Here is an 8220-nt window from a genome sequence, read left to right as displayed (position 1 = left end):
CATCAGCTCTGTGTTCTCTGAGAGCCTGACTAACACTGGTGGGAGGGGAGAGCGTTCAAGGCAGCCCCTCTGTCCCCAGGGGACTCAGGGCTTCTCTGCCAGGGCTGGGCTAACATAGCCACTTGGACACCTCTTGGCCCCTCCAGAGGCCTCTGCCTATTGGGGACCTTCTTTCTCTCACCTGTACCCACCCCATAATTCCTCAGCCTGCCTGAAGTCACACTGGCAGACTCGAAGCTGCCTCAGGCTCCACCTGGGCTCTCCTGCTCTTCTTTCTTCTTCGTACCTTTGCCTCGCATTTCTCTGAGGCCATCTGGGCCTGGTCAATTGGGCCAGCTTCAGTCATAGTGATTTAAGGGGTTGCCCTTTACTCCTCAGTGGAAATGGGAAGTTATGAGCTCTAGGCCGAGAGCTTGAGACTTTGACAAATCACGTAACCTCTCTGGGCCTCAGTTTCCTCTTCTATAGCATGGGAGAGATTTCTCTGCCCTACCAGGGGCCAAAGGCTGAGATGTAGCCTTGAGCCAGGTGCTGCAGGTGATAGAAGACACAGGCCGTATGCTGGCACTCAAGTCAAGACAGCTCTTTAACTGTTGCTACAATGGTTGAATTCAAGGCTCAGATGAGCCGAAGCCCCAGGCATGTTCCTAAGGTGCCTCTCCCAGCTGCACCCATCAAAGGCACTCCGGGAAAGGGGCCTGAAGTCCTGGGCCCAGCTCTACCTTGGTCATTAGTCCTTCAACTGCCCCGAGACTCAATTTTCCTCATCTACAAAGTGGGAATAATGACGCTCCTTTTATTTAACTCACAACTTAAATATAAAAATTTCTTTGGTCTATTTAAAAATTACTCATATAATATATGATAAACATTGGTTATAAAATGTTCAGCCTTAATGAGCCCTCTCCCCCTTTTTCCAGGGCTGGCAGCCTTGTATTTGCCGGCATTTCCACACCCACAATCTTGTTCGTGGGTATCTATTTTGCGGGCGTTTCTTCAGTTTGTTCTGTGATTTTCATTCCTAGTTAACGCCATATCAGTACACAGCTCCTTGTGCTTTTCAAACATGAAACGTTATTCCAGAGTTTGCAAGGACTACAGCTTACTCCACTAGTCTTCTTTTGATGGAGAATCACCTCTTGTGTTCATTGATGCATCTGAGTGCCAATAAAAGTGCCTGGCTCAGGCAGTGTTTGTTGAATGAATGAATGAATGAATGAATGAAAATCCACATAACTCCAAGGAGCGTCATTTATTGAGCACATATTTTGTTCTAACTTCCTTCCTTCCTTCCTTCCTTCCTTCCTTCCTTCCTTCCTTCCTTCCTTCCTTCCTTCCTTCCTTCCTTTGCCTACAGTACCTGGTCTTCCTAGGTGGTCTCCCATCCAAGTACTAACCAGGCCCGACCTTGCTTAGCTTCCGAGATCAGATGGGATTGGGTGTGTTCAGGGTGGAATACATAGACAAGACTTTTTTTTTCAAACATTAGCTCTAATCCTTTCAAAATCCCTACAAAGTGTGTGGCAGGATCTCCATTTTATGGATGAAGAATTGAACTCTGAGAGGTTAAACACTTTGCCAAAAGCTGCCCAGCTGGAGGGGCTGGTGCCTGGGGTTGTTCTGATTTTGAAGCTTCCGCTCTTTCCCTTCTATTAGGTAATTATGCTCAAACACCCTCTACCAGTCCTCCCAAAAGGCCATTGCAGCCCCTCAGGAAGAGGTCACACACAGCTTCATGACATTGCAGCGTGGATAAACCCACTGCGTCCAAGAAACATGGTAAAACGGGGCAAGCAACCAAATGGGAAAAGATATTTGCAAGCGATACCGCCGATAAGGGGCTAATATCCAAAATACACGAAGAACTCATACAATTCAACAACAACAAAAAACAATCCGATTAAAAAATGGGCGAAGGACCTGAACAGACACTCCTCTCAAGAAGGCATACAGATGGCCAAGAGGTATATGAAAAGATGCTCAACTTCACTAGCTAACGAAATGCAGATCAAAACCACATGATACCACCTAACACTTGTCAGAACGACTATTATCAATACAACAAGAAAATAACAAGAGTTAGAGAGGATGTGGAGAAAAAGGAACCCTCATACTCTGCTGGTGGGGATGTAAATTGGTGCAGCCACTATGGAAAACAGTATGGAAGTTTCTCAAAAAATTAAAAATTACCACATGACCCAGCATTCCCTGGTATTCTCTGGTATCTACCTGAAAATCTTGAAAACATTTATTTGCAAAGATATATGTACCGCTACGTTCACTGCAACATTATTCACGGTGGCCAAGATATAGAAACAACCAAAATGTCTTTTGACCAGTGACTGGATAAAGAAGATGAGGCATATATATATATACACACACACACACGCACACACAATGGAATACTACTCATACATAAAAAAAGATGAAATGTTGTCATCTGAGACAACATGGTGGGATCGTGAGAGGATCATGTTAAATGAAATAGGTCAGGTGGAAAAGATCAGGAACCGTATAATTTCACTCATTCGTGGGATATAAAACAAAAGGCAATAATCGAACAAACAAACAAATGCATAGATACAGACAACAGTATGGTGGTTACCAGAGGGGACAGGGGTAAGGGGAGAATGAAGAGTGTAGAGGGTGTGATGGGAGGAGACTGGATGCCGAGTGGTGAGCACACAATGGAATATACAGATGTTGTATTATGAAGTTGTACACCTCTTATTAACCAATGTTACCCCAATAAATTTAATTAAAAAAAAAAACACATATCAACTTTACTATAAAAAAAAGTGCTGATATTTTGAAAAGCACATACCAAAAAAAAAAAAAAAAAAAAAAAACCCAGTAAAAGGTAACCCAGGACCCAGCCGACTGGGCCCTGTCCATCTGTGGACAAGAGCACAAAAAAGGCAACGCCTGGCTCCTCAGAGTCTGCTGGTGGGGAGGAGGGGCTTGGGGAGAGGGTGGGCTGTGTGGGATTGGGCCACCATCCAGCTCTCTCTAGATTCTCATGCAGCCCTTTGGAGAACGTGCCCCTTCACCTAGTCTCTAAGCAACCTCCTTCTGCAGTGGGCGGGAAGCGATCCATTAATGATACGTTAGGAAACCCTTACTGAAAATAATTACACCCTCCCCTGAGTACAACGTGTCAAAACACGCCTGGTGGCTTGGCAGTTCAGGCAGAGCCCAAAGGCCACCCCTTCCCTCCAGCCCCCCGCCTCCCACTCCCTCTTCTCAACCTGGCAATTCTTCTGCTCACAGACCCCCTTTCTCTTCTTCCTGAGATTGGCAAAGCGTGGGGCACCCACAACGTCCACTCCCCGTCCCTTTTAGAAGCTGCACTATTTATCCTACACAGGGCTCAGAGAACGGACGTCATGCATTCCGAAGGCTGGAAATCAGGGCTGCCTTGGGAAACCCAAGGTGGATGTCATCGTGGTTGTGGGGACCGATCCCCATTTCTGTGGCGGGGGTTGCCAAATGATCCATGACTTTGGGCTCAGGTGGACTGGGATGCCAATCCCTGTGTGACCTCGAGCCAGGCATTGGACCTTTCTGTGCCTCAGTTTCCTCAGATGTTAAACAGCCATAACAAACTTCGTAGGGCTGTGATAATTAAATGACATTTAACTAATGGGCCTTACTCTGTGTAATAAAATCTGGTATTAGGGGCTTCTTATAGGTGCTTGACACTCTCATAGGACAACCATGACTGCACAGTGAAAAATAAAACACACAGCGCAACTTAGTAAGTAGCGAAGAAGTTTGGGAGTGGAGAGAGATCCAGGTGAGCTGGGATAATGAGGGAGAGCTGGGCTTATGGGATGGGGACGGTTTGCAAAGTCAGAGGGACAGGCCCAGAAACAGCCAGGGTGGGTGTGACTAGAGGGAGAAATAAGCCCTTAGCGACATCCAAGAGTGTCTCCTTCGTTTACTCAGTGTCTTCCCCATCAGAATTCAGGCTCCCTGCAGATTGGAGTCTGTCTGTCTGGTTCTCTGTCCTCCCACCACCTGCCCAGAGCAGACGTTCAGCAGGCAGTTGTCGAAGGAAGACAGAAAAAAGGGAGAGGTGCCAGGCAAGACGGGTCTCCCCGGGCTGAGGAGCCGGCTGCAGAGGCAGTGGGAAATGGGAAGCATTCAGGTTACAGTGGGGATGTGTATGAAGAAGGCTTTTCTGTGCATTCCATCCAGGCGAAAAATCTGGAAGGGTTCACTCTAAACTATTAAGGGTGCAGGGAGGGCGGATCTCTGGAGAGCAAAAGGGGAAGTGAGGGATTTTCAACTTTTACTTTATATGCTTCCCCACTGTTTGTACTTTAAGACAACAAGTATTATTGCAACTTTTAAAAAAATGTCAACGAATTTTAAGAAAATTGGGAACCACTGGAGCAGGGAGGTGAGGAGGCGCGCTGGTCTGTGCGGCGTGGCTCTGTGGGGAGGTCAGCGTTCACTGTCCTGGGGGGAGAGTCAGATGTCGCCTCCCACTCCTGTGGTAAAGGTAAGGGCTGCGGGGCCTGGCCGCCAAGCAGGGGCTGGTGAGGAGTTGCTGGCTTCTCCAAGGGGCAGCGCGTTGGCCAGCCCAGGCTCCAACCATCTCCGAGGAAGGCTGGCCGCCGAGAGGGAAGCAGAGGACAATGGCTCCCTGTCTCCCCACCCCACCTGAGTCACTCATGGCTGGGCTCTCCACCTATAGAGGAGAAGCACCCACGCGGTCCCCCTTTTGACTGTGGGACCTGGTTGAGACTGCAGAGGAACCCGGAACCTCCAAGAAGTAGACTGCCGCCCCCCTCTACATACACACCCTCTTTTCCTGTACATAAGGCCTGGTCCTAGCCTTCCAAGGCAGTGACAAGATGGCTAGCCAGGACATTGTTGGACGCAGGGCCAAGGGCACGAGGTGCCTGGGCACCTTCAAGGTCAGTGGGATTCACCTGGTGGAGAGGATGGACTGGCCACCGTTCTGGGATGGGGAGCTGAGAGCCGAGGCCGAGGCTTGCCCCAGCAGTGCGTTTGGGCAAGAAGCTTCGGCTGAGTGGGGAAGGAGGGCTGGAAAGGCCGGGGCTGAAGAGCCGGCTGGCTCAGGGTGGGAAGCAGAGGTCAGTGGTCTGAGTTTCCGAATGATGCAACCTGGAGGAGCCCTGCAGAGGTGGGCGGGTGGCCTGCTTCCCCACTGAGGACCACACTCCGAGCCTCTGGGGGATTCTGAAGCGGGGAGATGGACCACTGTCCTGCAGAAGGAGCCAGACGTGGCTCAAAGAGGATGGAAAGACTGAAGCACTGCTCCGTTCCTGCCCATAATCCATCACCTCCCTCAGCTTCCCACCCTTTCTCCCAGACACCAACAAAGTCACCTACGGCTGAGAGCTTTGGCCAGCTCTCTCAAGATTATATCATTTTATTTTTAATTTTTCTTTATTTTTCGACTATCAAACAATACATATTTGCTGAAAACTATTAAGACAACACAGACTGTCTAAGTAAGAAGTGCATGTCTGTCCTGTCCTACCCCCTCCTTTCAGCTCTGCTTGGCGAAGCTCACTGTTCTCTCTCACACAGTGTTTTCATTCTTTATTATTGTTCAGCATTGATTTGTTTCGTTTCCATGAATTTGGGATCCCCTTCTACGTATTCCTCCGTGACTTGCTTTGTCATTCAGCAGCACAATACCACGGAAGTTCCTTGTAATAAATGAGATTCTCGGTATGAGGGACCATAACTTATTGGAGCAAACTTATTGATGGGCACTCAGGCTGTCTCTAATTTTTTGCTAATTCGAACAGAGTTGGATTAACGTCTTTGCAAAATGGTCTTTGTGAGCTTGTGCAAGCGTTTTTATGCAATATTTTCCCCGATGAGGAATTGCTGGGTTGAAATTGAGGTATCATTAAGCATTGGGTAACAATTGCTAAATGAACCCACGAAAGGCAGCCCCAATTTGCTTTCAAACTGATTGTTTTCTCTCATTCCTCCTAGCACTGTGTATTATCAGTCTTTTTATTTTTTATTTTTTCCAAAACTGATAGAGAAAAAATAATATCTCATTGGTGTCAGCTTGCATTTCCTATGATTACTGGAAAGATTAAACATCTTTTCATATATTTACGGATCATTTTATTTTCTTTTGAAAATTTCTGCTCCTTATCTTTTGCCTATGTTTCTATTGAGTTATCTTTTTTTTTTCTTTCTGTGTATAGATTCAGGATCCAAATCCTTTATATTTTACATATGATGCAAATATGTATTTTCTCCTCCTGTGTCATTTGTCTTTGAACTTTGTTTATGAGGTCCCCCCCCTCCCCGCCGTCTTTCAGTTTCTAAGTAGCCAGAGGCTTCTTTTCTACTTTCTGGGTGTCTGGCACCTCCTGAATCCCACCGCTCAGGGTGAAAATGCTGAGAACTCAGAACTTGCTGGTACGGACCTAGCCTGGAGCAACTTACCCTGAGATGGCATTTTGTCAGGCGAGATCACGGGGACCCCAGGCCTGGCCGCCCCTGGAACAGCCCCTCTTGCCTCGGGAGACCTCCCTCCCCCAGGGCTACAGACGTGCTGCCTGGCTGGCCACCATCTCTGGAGGGAAAGCCAGCAGGAGCCTAGGGAAAGGATTTGCTCGAACTCCCAGACGCCACCCTGCTGGGAGGAGGGAGGGAGGGCAGCACTGGCTCTGAGGCCCCAGAGTGGGGAGATATGTTAATAGACTTTCCTGGAAGAAGGCTCCAGCTCAGTGGACTGGCCCAACTGACCACAGCACACAGCACAAGCCCAGAGAGATTCCAGCCTCATTTCCTGGGCCTCTGGAAGGCAGCCTCCCTGTCTTCGAGGCGCCCCACTCAGTAGTATTGACTATAACTGCCCTTTATTTGTTAAACATTTGGGAGTTTCCTTGATATAAAAGGACTTTATGCTACGTACAAAAATCACAGCGGTCACAGCCGGCCACTGGGAGCCCACCCTGGGCCTGGAGCCCGTATGGAGCTGACCATTTTCTTTCCCTTCTTGAGTCTCTTTCCCCGGCAGCTCCGAAAAAGCGGAAAAAGCACCCATCTCATCTAAATCTAAAAGTCTTACCTTAATCTGTGGTTGGGCTCCCTTTCCTTAATCCTATTGTTGTGGGTTTTTTTCCTCTTCTTTTTAAAAACCTTTTTAATCATGACATAGGCATAGATAAAAGTGCATTTAAGACAAATATGCAGCTGAATAAAGAATTATAAAGGATAGGCCTGCAGCCAGCACACAGATCATGGGGAATATTCCAGGACACACGAAGCCACCCTGCCTCCGGGGCCCCCTCTTAGTCACAGCCTCCTTCCGGTCCCACCAAAGGCAACCACTGCCCTGATGTCCCAGTCATGGTGTCCTTGCTTTCCCCTGCACTTGTCCCCCTGTGGTTTGGCTTTGCCCGTTTGGGCCTATTTTATTCCCTGGGTCAGGCTTGCTGGGCAGGATCATTTGCTTTGTTTTTTTTTCAAGGACGGTCTACTGGGCTCCAGCCCCAGGCCCTGGCCTGCACCCCCACCCTCTCTTCCCAGGGCCCAGTCAGCCGCCCTGGCCTCCAGGCTCATCATGCACAGGTGAGAATTCCTTCTCCTCCCCTCCCCACAGCACAACCTAAGGCAGCTTATTAAATGCTTTAAGCTTCAGTGTCTTCTCTATAAAGTGAGTTATTGCGAGTTATTGGATGTGTTAGCTCACAGAAAGCGTTTGGCCTCATTTTTTTTTGTTTTTTTTTTTCTTGGCATTTTAGTAAGCAGGACACAAAAGTTGGCTTTTATTCTCAAACCTTCCCACCTTCCTGCCCTGGCTTCTGCTATTCCCAGCACTTGGTATGCTTTTCCCTTCCTCATTCCTCCAGCGCAGCCCGATCCCAGCGCCTCAGCTTTTAGGACGCCCCTGTCTAGTGACCTGTTCGTCCGGCATTTCCACCCCCTCCCCACATGACATTCCTACATTCTAGGAGGCTAATAAAAATCTCTGCCATTTATCGAGCAACTACTTTGTGCGATTTCTCTCTACATGTTATCTGTCATTCTTGCATCAACCGGAACAAGCAGATTATAGCTCTGTTTTATAGATGAACAAATTGAGGCTCAAAGAGGTTAAGGAATTTTGCCCAAGGTCACAGAGTTGGTAAGTGAGGGAGCTGGGAATCCATTCAGCACCTGCTGCTGATCCATTCAGTGCCTTTGGCCATGTTAGCAAAGACAGCTTTTCCT

The 8220-nt window shown here is 48.1% G+C and overlaps 1 pseudogene; it reads right to left on the bottom strand.

Moving 5' to 3' along the window:
* Window positions 1–1348: 1348 nt before the first annotated feature.
* On the bottom strand, window positions 1349–1465 carry LOC111741830 (annotated as a pseudogene).
* Between the last annotated feature and the right edge of the window lie 6755 nt (window positions 1466–8220).

Source organism: Pteropus vampyrus, unplaced genomic scaffold, assembly GCF_000151845.1.
Source record: "Pteropus vampyrus isolate Shadow unplaced genomic scaffold, Pvam_2.0 Scaffold3, whole genome shotgun sequence".
Classification (NCBI taxonomy): Eukaryota; Metazoa; Chordata; class Mammalia; order Chiroptera; family Pteropodidae; genus Pteropus; species Pteropus vampyrus.
The sequence above is the reverse complement of the archived record's forward strand: the minus strand, read 5'-3'. Positions and strand labels throughout refer to the sequence as shown.